Consider the following 15,272-nt stretch of genomic DNA (forward strand, 5'->3'; position numbering starts at 1 on the left):
TATGGGTATTCTTATTAGTGGATTACAATTTCAAATCCTCTACAAGATAATTGAAAAATACAATAGTAAATATACCAAACCTGTAAATTTTAACATTTTGATTACTTGTGATTTGCCCTTTTGTTGATATAAATTTGAAATATAACGGAGGGCCAAACGTTTTAGAATTAAAATATACATGACATAAATTTAATTATAAAAATCAATGATTTATTTAGTAAAGTATATCAACAATTTAAATTAGAATTACTGAATTAACTACACATAATTTAACATCATTGTTAAAAATTATCATGATTATAAATAAATATAATTTTTTATGAGAAAATAAGGCAACCGTATGGAAATGGTAGTTGATAAGAAAGTTGACTAAGAATAAAGTGAAATATGAGGAGAGCCCAAAGTCGGAAATGGTTGAGAATTTAAAAGAATAAAAATAGTTGCTGCCCGTAATTTGCATGGGAAATATCGTAAACCTAAAGCTCATAAACGTACCATACCATTCTTTAGTTTCATTTTTTAATTTTTTATCCAAATTTAAGCATCATGTAAACGTCGTCAATGCTACGTCCTTCGTTCACCACTCCAAGAAAGGGTGAACTGAAAGAGAAAACTGAATCGTACAATTTTAGAGGGTCAAAATAGAAATTTCTTCACTAACTTTTTAATTATAATATTACAAATTTTGAAGGCCTAAAAAGACAATATCATCAAATAAAGGGAGCTAAGACCCGTATATCTTTGGTGCCGCTCTCGACTCCAAGTAATTGTCCTGTTTAAAAACTGTATTCAAACTTCTTATTTTTCACATCACGAACAATTTTACCAAATCTTGTTAATTAACCTGTCGAGTTAGTTGAAATTTTAATTCGGTTAATTTTAGTATCAGTACTTTTCAAATTTTGAAATTTCAGTCTTGACCAAACTTTAACGGTTAAATCTACTAAGTTAAATATAAGTTATGATTTAAGTCTCATTATCTAATTTGATCATTTTAATCCTTATACTTTTCAAATTCAATTTTAATTCAAACAATAGCTGTTAAATTCTATTAACTAAATAACATGTTTTTTAGTATTTTGTGGAAATAGCTAGTTAATATAGCATTAGCTTTTGAAAGAAAATATAATTTAACTAAATAAATTTAACGGCTACTGTTTGTGTCAGGATTGAAATTTTAAAATTTAAAAAATGTAGAGATTAAAAACAATCAAATTAGATTCCAGAGGCTAAATCCACAGCTAGCTTAATAATAGTACAGGGATTATTAACAAAATTTGACCAAACATTAATGGAAAATGCATGCTTGATCATCAACAAGGAACAGGCAGGGGCCTCGCCTCCAACTGAGAAAATTTTTATTTTAAGCTACTTAAAATTTATAAAGTTTTAACTTAATAATAAAATTATAGTTTACCCTAAGGAAGTAAAAAAAAATTGATTTAATCTTTTTAAAAACTATAAATATATAAGTGAAATTGCATTATAACTATAATAGAAATATAAAAATTAATTTTGCCTCCTAGAAAGTTGTTTTCACTTCGCCGTTGATCAACAAATTCTGATTGTTTCTTATTCGCTCTTCTATTTCTCTACATGCTGTCATAAAATTTTTTTCTCATTAAAAGATGGAATTAAGGTTGAGGATGATATAAGTATTAGAGTAGAAAATGAGGTTTTATTTGGGAGAGTGGTTGGATTTATTCCTTTTCTTACAAGGGATTGACTGTTAACTCAGCCGTTAACTCCTTAATAATTGTTGTTAAGCTACTATTCCAGCTGTTCTGGAAATTCGAACCTTGTTTGATTTGGCATAGCTTATCACTTCTTCCATTCCTTTGCTTTAAATGTCGTTTAAATTTATATTTATCAACCTTCGATAGAGGTTAACAGACGATAATGTGAGGAGAAATATTGGAAATCATCCATATTTATGGAAAGTCAAAGATATGGGTATCGAGATATTGACATAAGAAATCTGAGATATTTGTAATATTTGGTCCCTAATTGTAAAGTGACTTTGCAAGTTGATCCCTGAACTTCAACTATAAATAGGCATAAACATCTCTCATTCTGTATCTCATATTTGCCATTCTCTACTTAAGGCATTGTTCTCTCTCTCTCTTTTTGTAAATTCTCACTTGTATTTTGGAGTGAAATATATTTGGTAGTGCCCGAGGACGTAGGCAAAATTTGCTGAACCTCGTTAAATTCTTGTGTTCTTTATTGTATTATTCGCATGAATTGTGAGTGTGATTGTAGTGATTTATTGTGCTATTAAATTACGATTGAGGAATATTCTGGCTAGGAAAGACTTGGTACTTAAGCGATCCTTGTGGTCCACCTCTCTTTCCTGGGAATTGAACTTAGTGTGATTTTTAGTACAATAATTTTACTCTTTTACACGCTTCCGCACAACAAGAAATCATACAAGTAAAACAAGTGAGACCAACACTATTGAATTTTTGTATTTAAGAAATAAGGGTTATTTGGATGTACAATGATATCAACTCTCATTCAACTAAAAACCACTTATAGGTTAAAAAAACTCTTAACAAAATAATTTTAAAAAATCAATTGAGCTCCTACATTAAATTTACACAAAACTAAACTCTTTTTGTTTTTAATTGATTTTATGCGATTTTAATTGATTTTTTATTTATAATGTAAAAAACCTAGAAATAACCCCATGGTGGAGAACACGGGTTCAGGATGTTTTGAGTGAGAGGGGCAATGGTGGTTGTCGAAGTTGATGGTGGGAAAGGTTGATGATGGCCAAGAGGATTGGAGAAAAGAGAAAAAAACAAAAGGTGAAAAAACACCTTAGTGGTGATCGAGAGAGAGTAGAAACAATCCCTAGGAGCGTCGAGAATGGAGGAGGTTGGGCTTCTTGAATGCCTCAAGGGAGGTAGCGGTAAGAGCAGTGTAGGTGGCCATGTTAAGTGTTAGGAGCATGGGTGATGGGAGCTAGTAGTAGGAAATAGGGTGGCTGATCGCAGAGGTACGAGTAGGGACCAAAATGAAAATATTTCAAAACTTGAGGGACCTCTCCTTTTGTAATGTTTTCCTTCTCGTTTTTTTTTGGGAATTTTGGAATTTTTTATTTTTGTAATTTAATAAAATATTATATTTATATACACTAGTTTCCATACTATTTATTAAAATACGATATATTTATTTGTTAAATTTTATACAAAATTTGTAATGTTTGATAATTAGGAAATCTATGATTAAAAGTTTATAATTCAAAAAGGAACAATTGTTGTTAATGTTCCAAAATTTCAGTTTTTAAGTGAATATTTATTGTAAAATTACATGAAAGTTTGTATTATGAGCTATGACCAAACAAATAATATTTATACTTATGTTATTGATTACAAATATTAATATCATTATTTTATTTTATTTTCAAAATTTTAATTAAAATTTTAAATATTTTTTAAAAAATTCAAATCAATTGATCAAAATGGTAATAAAATTTTTATGCTAATTTTAATTTTAATTTTGTGAATAAATACTAAAATATACTATTATATTGCATCTTTTAAGTAAGAGAACTAAATAAACACCTTCTAAAAAAAGAAATTTCAATAATTATCATATTTATCTAAAAAATAAATTCAATATCAACACAATCAAATGATCATTTGATATTTAACCACATATTAAGAATGCTAAATATATATATCATGGCAGATATATAAGTTCATGTAAATAGGCAAAGAAGAAAATAATATACCAATTATGGGTCATAATCTTTCTTAAAGGTAGACCTAGTTACTGTTGGATTATTATTAACTAAACCAGGCCAGGCAGGGTTGGTCTCCAAGAGCTCCATGCAAGTCTAGAATCAAAATATCTAGAATCTTCTTCTTTTCTCTTAGTATGAATGCCCCCTTTTAATATTTCTTTTAACTTTCAATAAAAAATTTAAACCCTTATTAAAGTTCTTTACAGTTCTTTATTTACATAGTTGGCAACATATACTATAGTTGAGGTCTTTTTCGTTTTCACCTTTCAATTTCTCAACTAGTATTTGAGAATAAACCCCAAAATAGTTGAAATAAAGCTCCCAAGATTTCAAACTTTTTTTGGTCGAATATTCATTGTCGATGGTTCAATAGTCGCACAATACGACCTCTTATTGTTCCATGTAACTTTTAACCGTTTAGATTTAGAAAATATCCCTCTAAACCTTGAATATCAAAGATGTAACACCCATTACCCGATCCGATCGCCAGGTTTGAGCTATAGGATGCCACATCTGTACCATGTTGATGCCATAATACTTTCACTAATGATACTCATTTATTTCGCAATTCGTTCATCTCCCGAGCCAAAATTCTAACTGGTTCCCCACCGTATGTAAATCAAGCTGTAACTCTATCTCACCGGGAGATATCAAATGAAAAGAACAAGAACAATAATAGCGTAGCATCGATACATGGAAAACATTATGAATCTTTTCAAGTTTCGGTGGCAGAGCTAATTGATACGCTACAAGTTCGATTCTTCAGAGGATCTCATACGGCCTGATAAATCTTGGACTAAGTTTCCCTTTTCTGTCGAAACGCAAAATTTTCTTCAAAGGTGAGACTTTCAGAAAAAAAACTTTATCATCAATCTGATACTCAATATCTTTTCTTTTCAAATCAACATATACTTTCTATCGATTTGAAGCAGCGTTCAAGTAATCTCGTATTAACTTTGACCTTTTCTTCTATCTCCTTATTAGATCAGTCCCAACTAATTTTCTTTCATTCAATTCAAAACAGTACAATAGAGTTCTGCATTTTTGACCGTAAAAAGCCTTGTATGGTGCCATTTTAAAACTTGTCTGATAGCTGTTATTATATGCAAACTCGGCCAACGATAGATATTTCTCCCAACTACCTTCAAACTCGATTATAGAACATCATAACATATCCTCAAGTATTTGAATCACCTATCCTGATCGTCCGTCAGTCTAGGGATGGAAAGTTGTACTGAAATTCAATTTTGTACCTAGGGCTTCGTGTAATTTACCTCAAAATCTGAAAGTTAACCTTGGGTCTCGATTAGAAATGATAGATAGTAGCACACTATGTAATCAGGTAATTTCAACAATGTACAACTCAACTAGCTTCTCTAGTGAATAATATGTTCTGACTGCAATAAGGTGTGCAAATTTAGTCAATCTGTTAACAATTACCCAAATTGCATCTTTCTTTTTCGGTGTCAACGATAATCCCGATACAAAATCTGTAACAGTCCAGTTTCGACCCTAATTGGAACAGTGGTTTCGGGATCACAAATTTGAGTCATAAAAAATATTTAAATATTATTTTCTGTGTTTATAATTTTTGAATTAATATGTGTGAAAATTTCGTGATTTAATTTTACTGTTTGTGTGCTAATTTGATAAAAGGACTTAATCGCGTAAAATGAAAAACTAGCATGCTATATGTAAAGGTATTTAGTTGCTATGACTTTTATTATATGGAGTCCTTATGTTGTTATTAAACCATATGAATATTGGATGGAAAAAAATGCCTTAAGATAGTGGATTTTAAATGAAAATAAAAAGGCTAATGTGGTAATTTGTCAAATAAAAGATAAATTAGTTAAAATAAAGACAAATTAGTTGTCATTTGTGTTCATCCACCACCGAAAAAAGAAAAGAAAAAGAAGCCATGAGTGTTTAAAGAGTTTAGCACTTGCATGAATAATTTGTAAGTGAATTTTAGTTCGGTTTTTGATAATTTTTACGTTTTTGAGATCGTTGCTATGAAATCTACAAAGCTCATGTTTTAATTTATTTGAATTTGATGATGATTTTGTGTTTTGCTATTGATGATAGCTTGTGATTTTTGTTATTTGATGATAGAAAATAAAAGATATGTGATAGATTATAATGTTTTGCCTTTGGATTTTTAATGAATTTGAGTAATTTTGGCTAAATTGTGAAAATAATATTTTGAGGGACTAACATGTGAAATAAATGAAATGCATGGACTTGTATGAGCATGAGGAAGATTCGGCCTAAGCATGAAATAGTGAAATTATGTGTATTTTGTGTTTTGTGAAATAAGGACTAAATTGTGAAAAATGTAAATTTTAGGGGCTTAAGTGCAAAATGCTCTAATTATGTGTTTGTGATTTAAATTGAATGGAATATGTTATTAAATAGCCAAATTTGAATATGTTTAGATCAAGAACCAAAGAAAACGGATTTGGATCTGGGGAAAACAAAAATAATCGAATAGTCATTTTATTTTGTCCGTCGATATCCGAGGTAAGTCTATAAGCATATAAATGTTGTTAATTTTGAATATATGTAAAAAAATTATGCCGAATTGAATTTTATGAATATAAATATGTATTGGTCTAATGTTTTTAAGCTTAGGAAATATGTTTACGAGATTGATTCGATCGATTTACAACGTCTGAAAATTTCGTACGAAGCTTAGGAAAAGCTAGGATACATATGTCATGACATAGGATTCCGTTATATGTTATCATGTAAGACCACGTCTGGGACGTTGGCATCGACTTGTGACTTACGTGTAAGACCCTGTCTGGGACAGTGGTATCGATATGTGATTACATATAAGACCATGTCTGGGACGTTGGCATTGTACGAAATGTTCAACTATCCGAGTATCCTTTTTAATTTCGAATGGTTCAACGAGCAATAATAAGTTAAGATCAAGTGTAAAATCGAGTTAGAAAGGCTCAGGTACATACTCATACTACGTTATAAAAAAAAGGTAAGTTGAATGTTGAATTGATAATATAATGTTATATGTTAATGTGAATTATGTGATAATATATGTGAATATATATATATATATATATATATATATATATAAATTGCCTAATGATGTAAATGTATTATAAAAAGTAATGGTTAAATGTACTAAAATTTGAATGAGTATTCGCCAAAGGAGAATTTATGCAAAATTTATATGTTTTGATTTATGAAATTATAAGTTGGAGATGTACATGGGTTATTAATAGTTTATTTCGGTTTGACTAGATTAATTTTGAATATGATTAAATGTTTCCATTGCTTATAACTTACTAAGTTGTGAAAGCTTACTGTGTTTATGTTTGCTCTTTGTTTTATAGATTTTGGAAGTTGGTTACGAGCTTGGGGATCGTCAGAGAAGTTTATCACACTATCAACTGTCTTTGGTATTTTATAAATTTGAATTTGAACCTATGGCATGTATAGTCTAGTTAATATGTTTGATATTGGGATATGTAAATATGAGCCATGCGAAAATGGCTTAATTAAGAAATTAATGTTCATGTATGTTTGGTTGTGTTTACAATTCCTAATGGGTTATGTTTTATGATACTCATGTTTTTGATGTTTGGCTTGTGATTCGGTATTAAGGTATGAAAGTACGTTAGTAGAGTTAGATTATTTCATATGTTAGTGGAATGATATATGTGATAAATAATTATGTTATGTAGTAATGACAATTGGTAAATTTTGAGTAGATTTGGAAATGGAAGATTATGTTTATATACTAAGCTTGAATAAGTGAGTCATTAGGTACAGATCATGTTAGAAATGGTATGAATAATTGGAGTATTAAGTTGATGATCACAGATAGAGTTATTCAATTTGGTTATGCATATGAAAATGAAAATGATTGATGTTTATTATAGGAGTGCAAAGACTAAAATATTTAGCCAATAGGTTCGGATAATAGATTTATAAAGTATTTGTAAACTGATATGTTTAGTATGAATGTTCGGAAATGGCTCAGTTGGTGTATGTATATGCGCATAAGCCTGTAATAAGAAGATAAGCATGTTTTGGTCTTATATCTTGAAGTATAGTTGTATTGAAAATAAGTTAAAAATTAGTATTTATGCACATGCAGATTCGGCTAATGTTAGTGAAATGAGTAGTACATGATTTGAGTTCAACTTTTATAGGTTATTTGGCTAGCCGAATTGAGGATAGTATGACCGAAAATGTGTGTACATAATTTATGTTTGAATGATTCAAATTAAATGTGGAGAGATGCACATAAGGATTTTATTACTCAATGAAGTATATTAAATCGATTGGTACATTTGTTAATGCTGCATATGAGATTGGGCATAAGCTTTGTGATATGATTTGTTTGGTTTATTAAGTGCATGTTTATTATCAAGAAATAAAATTTATTATGTATTTAAATACCATTCTAATGATAAGCGCACGATTTGTGCATTTATTTTGAAGTATAATTTGTATGGCTTTGAGGCATGATTATTAAGGTGTAAATATGATTATATGCATAAGATTTTATATTTGTTTTACGATTAATAATGTATGTTTAATATGTAATCAGTCATTTGTTTTATTAATTCGAAGATAACAGGCGTGCATATGTAATTGTTTGAAAGTTGTGTCTTGTTCGATAATACCTCGTAACCCTAATTCGGCCATAGATACGGGTTTGGGGTGTTACAAAATCTATCATGTCCTATTCCCGTTTCCACTCTGGAATCATCACAGGTTGTAACAAACCTGACAAAACCTGATGCTTAGCTTTAACTTGTTGACATACCAAACATTTATTTATGTATTCTAAGATTTCTCTTTTCATTCACGGCCACCAATATATATGTTTCAAATTTTTATACATTTTGTTGCTCTCCAGATGTCTCAAATAAGTATTGTTGTGAGCGTCGTATAAAATGTCTCGCTTCAACTTTGAATCTTTTGGTTAACACAAACGATTTCAAAAATAGAGATTCCCACTACCATCAATACCGAACTATGAAGTTTGTTCATTTTCAACAAGCTTTCTTTTTGCTAGCAACACCGAATCATCTTCCTGTAACTCTCGAATTTTTTGAAGGAATACCAGCTTAGCTCTCAATTTAGTTAAAATTGAATTGCTACATTTCAAATTCAGATTAGTGTCCATTGCTCTCAAAGCAAAAAACAATTGCAACCAATTTTAGATCATGAGTAGGGTAATTCTTCTTGTGTGGCTTAAGTTGTCGAGAAGCATAGGCTATTTACCTTTCCATCCTGCATCAGTACACATCACAATCTATTAAGTGAAGCATCACTGAAAATAAAAAATTCTTTCCCAGGTTCAGGCTGAGTTAAAATAAGAGCTTCTATCAACATAGCTTTTAACTGTTCGGAACTCTGTTGTTAGTTTTCTAACCAAACAAAATTGACATTTTTATATAATAGTTTTGTTAATGGTAAAATTGTCATCGAGAAACCTTTATCTAGTTGTATATTAATTTTTGCTTGTTCCTGGAAAAATTCGTGAGTGTTGTCTTCACCTAAATTAAGTGTTATCTACCCTTGAAATGAGCATTCATGACCACCGAAAAAGGAATATCTTCATGGAATGTAACATCTCGGGTTACATACACTTTGTTTTCATTAGGATCATAGCACCAATATCCCTTCTTGAAATCTATGTACCTAACTAATATCCAACGGACAGCTCGTAGATCTAGCTTGCCTGTAGCCCAATGTACATATACAGTACAACCAAACACAGGTGGTTCAAGATCCAATCCAATTGGTGTTGAGACAAGTTCGTGGATTTTTTTTATGTGGAATTTTGAAATCAATGACTCGCGATGGTGTCCGAATAATAAGATAGGCAACAAAGCGAACAGCTTCGCCCCAATACTTTTGAGGCACTTTTATTCCAAATAAGGAAGCTCGAACAACATCAAGTATTTGGCGATTCTTTTTCTTCCAAATTGTTTTTTTGTGGTGTAGCAGCTCATGAAGTTTGGTGTTTAATACCATTTTCTTGACAAAAATTCTCCAGGTCAGAACTTATATACTCCTCACCATTATCAAATTGAAGAACTTGAATTCAGAATTGATACTGAGAAGTCACCATTCAATGTAGATCCTGAAAAATAGAACAAACATCTCCCTTGTTTCGTAAAAGAGAGATCCGACTGAACCATACCATCCGACTAAACCTTAGGTTCCTCTATAGTTTGCCTCTGGTTGTGATCCATGTGAACATATGCATAACATGACTCAAGATTAAGAGGTGGATCTTTTCTCAAAACTTCACTTCGAGCTTGATTGAATTTTGGGTCAAGGCAAACCAAAAAAATATGAACTCGAAGTTGAGTCATATACTTATGCAGCAATATGATTACAACATCATTATCTTCTTGTGTTTGAACACAAGCATCAATTTTCTGAAGAATGCTAATTAGTTCATTATAATATAAGGATAATGGTCTGCCATTTTGATGAGTGGTAAATAATCTCCGATTCAATTTAAAGAGTTGTGTTTCATCCGAACTGTCATAAAACGTCTTTGCAACAATTTTCCATATTTCTTTGGTTGTTTGATTGTGGATGAATTATTGTATCAAAAGCGGACTCATAGAATCAATAAGCTAACTCTTAACCTGATTATTATCAATAAGCATGGTTTCCAATTTCTTTTCATCTACTGGTGGTTTCGGTGTTGTACCTGTCAGGAATCCAGATTTGTTTTGAGCTCAATGCGTATCTCCATAAGTTGCAACCATAACGGATAATTCGCATAATCTAAGATGGTTCCAGATGGAATAAGGGTATTCTCTTAAACAATAATTCAAGATTCATGAGGGATGATAGAAGAAAAGGGGTCTTTTTCATTCATCATTGCAAATTAAAAGAAAAACTTTAGTTTCTACGTTAGGTATTGCTCTTAATACCATGTAGAAAAGATAATAGAGAATAATTCTGTGTTTTGTACAAACAATTACAACCTACATATTTATACTAATTGTTATAAAACAAGAACCTATTTTATAGCCTAAACGTAAGATAATTAATTACAAATAAGTAAAAAATCATTTATATAATTTGTCAAAGTTGACAACAATTTTTTCTCCCTTAGATTGCTCACACCAACAATTATTGCATTGAAACATATAAATATTGACTAATTTGGCTAACATTAAACTTGGTAAAATGGAATGGTTGAATAATTGAATAGTGAGATTATTTTGGAATACACATTGAATGCTAAGATTATGCACTGAATTTCTGGTAGGAAGTTGGAAACACGAAAATATACAAACTTTTTTATGCCCCTTTTAACTCAAATTCATGTAGTTTCGGTAAAATTCTTGTCGAAAAATATATAATAATTATAAAATAATTAAATTTCAATAAAATTATGAAAATTTTAAATTTTAAATAGTTTTATATCAAATTTTTATTAATTTTGATTATTTTCGACAGATTTGCAAAAAGGGCGAAAAATGGCTCGACAGACACTACTAGAAGCACAAAACCGAGAAGCAATTTTGAAGCATCAAAGAGAATTAATTTTTCAGCCTAAGATGGTCCAAATTATGTTTATTAATTCATAATATAATTAATTTTAATTTTAATCCAATTTAATTTGGTTTAAATAAATGATTATTAATTAATTATGAAAAGGGGCCCAGTTGAGCTGAACCGAGAAAACCGATACAACCGAGCATTGGGCAGCCCCAAAACTATCCCACATGCTGACCTAATCAGCTTGTTTGGCTGATTATTTGGCTTGCAAAATGGCCCTTGAAGACTCCTTCAATTTCATTCAAACCCATTCATTATTCATGCCTTTCAAGATTTGCCCCTACCTAAAAATAGCATGTTTGAAATCTTCAAACATGCCACATCTGTGGCCGGCCATGGGGGGAGTCTTTGGCTGCTGATTTTGGCTATTTTTAGCAGCCTTCTCAACCTATAAATACCCCCTTTGGCTGCTCACTTCAAACACATTCATTTCTTCACTTCTCTCTCACTTTTCTCTCTTCATTCCCTTCCATTGCTCTTCATTTTCTTCCCCTATTCCTTTGCCGATTTCACCTCTTGAAAAAGAGTCCTTGAACCATCATTTGGAGTAGCATTCAAGTGTTCGTGGAAGCCTCGGTTCAACAAGAACAAGCGAAGAAGGAGGAGCGGAGCAAATTAGTCAAGCCTCGGAGAAACATTGGATTTGATTCTTGTTCCTTATCCTTTTAATTTTATTGTTGTAGTTATGAACATGTCTATGAATATTTGTGATGCTGATATGTTTAATTTAATTAATATGACTTAAATTTAATTTGTGTTAGGTTGATTGCATTTAGTCTACTTAATTTATTAAAATTGTGTTTGTGTTGTTATAGGCCTCGGTAAGATGTTTGATTAACTAAAACCATGACTAAGTTATTCTTGCATTACAATTGTAAGGTACCTAATGAATTAATTATTTAAACGGATTGAAATTGTAATTAATTGACACGATACTTAAGTGCATGTTTAATCATCTAAGAAAACTGAGGGTTAAATTAGCAACGGTATCTAACGATACATTAGCCTTGCATAACTTGCAAGATTATCGTGATTAAACTGTTTCAAGGTAGAAATACATTGTTACTTCACGTAATCTTTTATGTGCTTATGAGATTGAATTAATTGTTTGAATTGACATAAAGATATGTACAAGATATTATTTTAATTTCATAGGTATGTATGTGCATTAACACATTTGCTTATTAAAATTTGTTTAATTGGTTGAATTGACATATAGATATAGTCAAGAGATAAATGGATTTTGGTAGGTAAGTATGTTCATAAGTTAGTAAATTACCGAGTTGCCGTGAATTTATTCGTAACAACATGAACATGAGTTTAATAATTCTAAGTTAAGAAATGTAATTAATCTAACACAATTATGTCATCTTGATTAAAATCATCTTTTGAAATCGTGCATTGGAACTTTTATTTTATTTTTATTTATTTATTTTACTTAGTTAAAATCCTAGTTTTTAATCACCTCCTCAAATCAAAATATTTTTCTTTACCAACGTGTTTTTAATTGCATTCATAAATAATTATTTCACAGTCCTTGTGGGTACGATAACTCGACATTTATTTGTCACTTTATTACTTGTTGCGCTTGTTTACACTTGCACATTTCCGTCGTTCCAAAAGTCTATAATAAAAAAAGTACTTGTGATTGTTCCAGAAGGAATGAAACAAAAGATACGGTAGAGCTAGCACAATTATTGTATGAGGTCTACCCAATGCTAAATGCAAAGGTATGTAGTAGATTGATATGAACATCATGAGTTGTCCTGAAATAAACTCAGTTGTTGTTGAACCCTCTTCTCGGTTCCTTCTTCTCTTTCTTCCATAACTCGAGCTCATAGAAGGAAGCTATAAGAGGGATCTATGGGTAATGTGGTCAAAAATCCTTAATAGAGTCAGACCATAACAAATGAATTGATTACCATCATGCATAAGGATATTAGATTCCTTGATATAAAATATTTTAAATAATCATTAACCTCCCTTATTTTTCTTTTCTATTTGTGCATTGTTATATGATGATTTTTAACTGTCCATATATATATATATATATATATAAAGATAGATTAGAACCGACATCTCTTATGTTATGTTAATGATAATATAAAAATGGAAATGGGATATGGGATATGGATTTAATATGATGAAATATTGAAAATTTTTAGTATTGGTAGAAGTTAGAAATTTTGTTTACTTTGAGAGATTTTGATAAATTTGAGAAATTTAAAAATAAGGATGAGAGTTGTAATTCATTTAATTATATGGGAATATAATTGAAAAAATTAGAATCAAATCACAAAACCCTTCTGTTAAATAAATAAATACCACCTTTACATTAGTGATAAATGTCGCGCGTATAAAAAATTCTGATGTATTAATTTACATTTCCACCAAACACATAATCTTTTGGAAGTTAGACAATACTGATGTATTAAATAATACAATATGCGGATATCAACCTAGGCAAACAAGGCATTGTGTTTTACATCATATGGTAGATATTGAGAATATATATGTATATTATTATAAAATAGAACATTACTTTTTTAGGATTTTTTATTGTTAAATACAACATTGCGCTTAGTATGTATGTAAAGATAAATATTTATTTAATATATTTTAATTTATCATAATTTTTGTAATAGGCCTAATTTGCCCGGGCCCAAAAGCACAAACAAAAAATAAACCAAATATAAAAACAAATAAAATTAAAATGTCATTATTGAATAGTCCAGTCTTTTTTTACAAACACTAAGCCCAGATTATAGACCCAATTAAACCTAAACCTAAATTTAATCCAGACCCAACCTAAATTCCTAAAACGGTGGCCCAATTGCTATGTGGCCCAAAGACTAAAAGAAACCCTAGGCAGCACCCAGCTCCCAACGCCAGAAAAGTGACCTCCAAAGACGCTCCTCCCCATGCAAGCCTCCACGTCACCGCGCCTCCGTACGGCCGTACCTGCAACAAACAAAAAATGGACAATGCAGCACCAAACAAGAAAATAACAGATAGCAGTTGTAAAAAAGAAAAATTTCAGATTTTGATTTTTCTTTTTCATTTTCTTTTCGGCTATATAAAGCAGATTTTAAATCTGTAATGGGGGCTACTCACGATATCAATACACAGACGCATATTGAATATAAAAAAAACCCAAAAATATTCAGAGAGAAAAACAAAAAAAAATTCGAAAGGTGATTGCAGATTTTTCTTCTTTCTCTTTTCTTTGTATTTTTTTTTATCTTATTATTTGTGTGCAAAATGAAAGAAAAGAGGAGTTAAAGGCTAAGAGCTTACCTGGCCGCCGGATCTCTGACCATCTCCATTGCAATCGGAGTCTTGGCAAAGGTTGAGGGCGCAAGAACGACGCAGCATTTGGGGGGGCAAATGTTTAAGTTTTTTTTTGATTTTTTTCTTTAATTTTGTTTAAGGCTGATAGTTGCTGATTTTAGGGTTTTAAGGTTGATATTTATTGTGTAAAAAACGGCGCCGTATTGAGCCATACCCGATGACCCGACCCAAATGCGGCTAGATCCGCTCGTTTTGGCAAGGGAAGGGATATTTGCGCTCCAAGTCCTCCTTGTTTGTGTTTGGTTTCAATCTAGTTTATGTTGCATCTTTTAATTGGGCTGCATAATTTGTTGCTAACTCCATTTTAATCCATTTGCAGTGCTGCGTTTTACTGGGCAAGGAATATTTCCTATTTTAGTCCCTATATTATTTTCGTTTTGTAATTTGGTCAGTTCCTTTTAATCCCAAAATTTCCGTTTTAATCCCAAATTAGCCCATCATTTTACTAATTAGTTTAATATTAATTTATTATTATTATTATTTGTTATTGTTATTGACATTATTGTTATATTGGGTTACATTTTCAGTTACTTTTTTTTTCATATATATATTACTTTATTCGCACTATTATTTCAAATTCTTTACATATATCTATATTATT

At 30.6% G+C, this 15,272-nt stretch overlaps 1 pseudogene; it reads right to left on the reverse strand.

Annotated features, from left to right (window-relative positions):
• Positions 1 to 10,383: 10,383 nt before the first annotated feature.
• Positions 10,384 to 14,695, reverse strand: LOC128034780 (uncharacterized mitochondrial protein AtMg00370-like; annotated as a pseudogene).
• Positions 14,696 to 15,272: the final 577 nt, after the last annotated feature.

Source organism: Gossypium raimondii, chromosome 11 (assembly GCF_025698545.1).
Source record: "Gossypium raimondii isolate GPD5lz chromosome 11, ASM2569854v1, whole genome shotgun sequence".
Taxonomy (NCBI): domain Eukaryota; kingdom Viridiplantae; phylum Streptophyta; class Magnoliopsida; order Malvales; family Malvaceae; genus Gossypium; species Gossypium raimondii.